The sequence below is a fragment of the Molossus molossus genome, unplaced genomic scaffold, assembly GCF_014108415.1.
Source record: "Molossus molossus isolate mMolMol1 unplaced genomic scaffold, mMolMol1.p scaffold_m16_p_11, whole genome shotgun sequence".
Classification (NCBI taxonomy): Eukaryota; Metazoa; Chordata; class Mammalia; order Chiroptera; family Molossidae; genus Molossus; species Molossus molossus.
The window spans coordinates 69886826-69890585 of NW_023425346.1; the positions used below are offsets into that span (position 1 = coordinate 69886826).

General features: G+C 45.5%; 1 pseudogene; it reads left to right on the top strand.

Annotated features, from left to right (window-relative positions):
* The first annotated feature begins 1395 nt into the window (after positions 1–1395).
* On the top strand, positions 1396–2494 carry LOC118625029 (annotated as a pseudogene).
* Positions 2495–3760: the final 1266 nt, after the last annotated feature.

A 3760-nucleotide genomic window follows, 5' to 3' on the forward strand; every position in this document is an offset into this window, starting at 1 on the left:
ACACAAGCCGAGAAGGCGAGTAAGAGGCCATAACATGCCTTTTTAAAAAACAGGTTGAGCATCCTTGTTAACAACAATAAAAAGAGAACAAAAGTAAAAATTAGGAATCAATGGTCAGATAGTATTCTGTAAAGAAGCTAAATAGCAGAAGATAAGACAGCAACCTAAGAGAGCAAAAAAAGCCCTTAGAAGATTTTTCTGAAGTAGGGGGAACTAAAGAACACAGGAATGGTGTTGGTGAAATCTAACAACAACAAACAACCAAGATTTCAATGGTTCATACATAAAATATTAAAGACTGGAATAGAGAGCATAAGGAGAGAAGGTACCTTAAAAATGAGAGACCCTACTTCCCTTCCCGATAGAGAAGGGTAAGAGCAGGAGCAGAGATAGAGCAGCTCAAATAGAGAAGAAAGTACAACTCCTCTCTTTCTGTCTCTTTTTCTCTCTTGCTCTCCCTGCCCCGACGCACACACACACACAGTTTTTTTCCATCAAAATTTAAAAAAGGAGCATCTTACTTATCTAAAGGTATGTCCTGGCTGAATCTAGATTAACATTAAAAGTATGAGGCCCACAAAGGTGCCCTCACCCCCTGCCACTACCATTATTCCCTGACTCACAAACACAAAGAGAGACAAAGAGAGGAGAGAGGAAGGAGAGAGGGAGGGAGGGAGGGAGGGGGAGGGAGAGGGGCAGAGAGAGAATCTGAATAATTTCCATGGAATAGAAAGTGACCTATATAAAGGAATTTGGGGGATGGAGAAAAAGGGCATAAATAGCACAGTATCTCAATACATTAGTTGGGAAATTATCTAAACCCATCATCACTTTAATTTGATTCAATTTAATTACAGCCATCAAGCTGTGATTTCCCCCCCAAAAAAGGGGGGGAAGCATAATTAAGAAAAACATTGGAATATAACCTAATCTTTAGTGGTCACTCTAGAATCTCATAACTAAACAGTGTATTGGCAGGCTTCGAAGAAAATGATGAAACTTGGCTTATATCTGAAGCCATGTTACCAAAAATTGAAGCATAGTTATGGCAAGAAATATGATGTAATTACAGTGCATCAATTTAACTCTTGGTCCTTAAAACCTCTATAAAAATCAATCATACTGTTAGACACTATTTTCAGGTAGTAGTAATAATAATAATAGCAATAATAACAATAGTAGCTAATGTTACTGAGAGCTAACCCTGTGTCAGATACTTTGCTAAGTGCTATACTTATCTCATTTAATCCTCATTAATCCTGGAAGGGAAGCACTATTATTATCTCCATTTCACAGAAAAGAAAATTGGAGTTATGATACTAAGTGACTGAGGTTATCAGCCATGACCGCGGCAGGATGCTAGGCATCCATCCACATGGACAAGAACCTGTGAGGAAGCACATGAACTCTCTCCTGACTGGAGAACCGTCTCCGGAGCAGTCCCGCCTTGAGCCCAGTCAGAATAAATGGAGAATGATGGAGGAGTTCTGAGAGCTCTGACCACAGTGGAACAGATGGGGCTCAGGAAGGCCAACCACGTCTTCTTCCTGCCACACATCCTGCTGCTGGACCTTGCTGCCTGGCTCCCTCTGGGTTTCTGGGGCGTCCTTCGTGCTGGGCTGCTGAGCGCCCTTCAGGCCCAGGCTGGCTGGAGCACGACTTTGGGCGCCTGTCTGTCTTCAGCACCTCTACGTGGAACCGCCTGAGACATCATTTAGTGATTGGTCTCCTAAGGGGGGCCCTGCCAGTTGGTGGGACCCCATGCACTTCCAGCACCACACCAAGCCCATAGCTTCCACAAAGACCTAGACATCATCATGCACCCCTTCGTCTTTGCCTGGGGGAAGATGCCCTCTGTGGAGCTTGGGAAACAGAAGAACAAGTACATGCCACACGACCACCAGCACAGATACTTCCTTTTGGTTGGGTCCCAGCCTTGCTGCCTCTCTCCTTCCTGTGGTATATTTTCTATTTTGTTATCCAGCAGATGAAGTGGGTGGAGTTGGCCTGGATGATCACCTACACCTGCAGCTTCCTCATTTGTGTCCATTGTTGGGAGTGAAGGCCTCTTGGGCCTTTTCTTTATGGTCAGGTTCTTAGAAAGCAATTGGTTTGTGTGGGGGACACTGATGAACCATATCCCCATCACACTGATCGTGACCAGCACAGGGACTGGGTCTCCACCCAACTCCAGCAACCTGCAACGTCTACAAGTCCACCTTCAATGACTGGTTCGTGGACATCTCAACTTCCAGACTGAGCACCGTCTTTTCCCCATGATGCCTCAACACAATGACCACAAAGTAGCTCTCCTGGCGCAGTCCTGTGTGCCAAGGATGTCACAGAGTACCCGTGCAAGCCCCTGCTCTCAGCCTTTGTCAACATCATTCACTCACTGAAGGAGTCTGGGCAACTCGGGCAAGTGCCTTCTTCACCAGTAACAGCCCCCCATCTGGAGGAGGAGCCTCTGGAGCCAAAGCAGAGGGGAGCTTGAGGGTCGGTGCCACTATAATTCTAAAACTCAGAGGGGGGTTGTTTAAGGAGATACAGGCTCTGGCTCAAACACCTCGCCTTTATCTTCTAGGAAGATCTATGACCCAAAGAGGGTGGGGGAATACACATGCCCCCGGGAAGAAGGGATGGAGCTGTTGAGACAGGGATGCGAGTTTTGCTTCTTTTTTCTAGTGTGTCAGATGTAGATGGCTGGTGAGGAAAGAGGGAGTCGGGAAGGTGTGAGAAGAATAGAGAGGGCCAACCGAGCCCAGAGTTAGCCGTGAAATTCCACCCAAAACAGGGGTGAGTCATCTAACTGGTCCACTTCTCTATGCCTTCTCCACACTTTCTTGCAAAGCTCAGAGGTTCTCAAACTGAAGAGAGATAGAGTAGCTAATGTTTCTGAGCAAGATTTAGGAAGGATGCATTAGTGCTTAGAACTCTGAGGCCTGGCATAACACAGTGCCTGGGTGCTCAGCTTATTTTAGGGTTGTGACCTGTGTTTGCCTCAGGCTCCTGGAGAAGCAATTTCTTCACTTTTAGAAGCAGGCAGGGCAAAATCCAGAACTGTAGTATTGAAGACATCAGGCCCTGCAGGATCCTGTCTCTACTAATTTTGGTCCCTTGTTCCATCCCAAGTAGCGAGGGAGCATTAGGTCTTAGGTCTTGCCAAAATGGCTAGCAGAGAGGAGTGGCCACTAAAACTCCCTTCGGCTTTTGATGTACCTCTTCTAACCAGCACCCACATAGCAAAAACACTCCTAGGACAGGAAGCCCACTTTTTGCTCCATAAACAAGTGAGTAGATGGGGCAACTTAATTTTCTCCTCCTCAGAAATGAATGGGGGCTCCTCACAGTTCCTCTTTGCTTCCCCGACAATAATTCCAAGTTTAACAGCAGTCAGTGAGCACAAGTGACCCAGCTGGGAGATACTGAGTCACCAGTCATAAGGAAAACACAAGTTCAATCAATTGTCTTAATGTAGACTATTTACAGCATTACTTTGGAGCAGGAGCAATGGGGTTAAATGTGATCCCTTCATAGTTCTAAACCAGAACTAGGAAGACACAAACACAGAAGTTTGTGATCACCTGTCGCTGTCCTTGGGCATCTTACTCTGTCAACCCTGTTCAAGTATCTTTCTCTGCCCGTCACCAAGTAGGAGTTTAGCATAATCTCTTATCTGTCTAATACTGAATTGCAAATTTTTTTATCTCCCGGTTTTTTTTTAAAGATAAAAACAGTTTGAAATGTGCTCCAGGAGTCT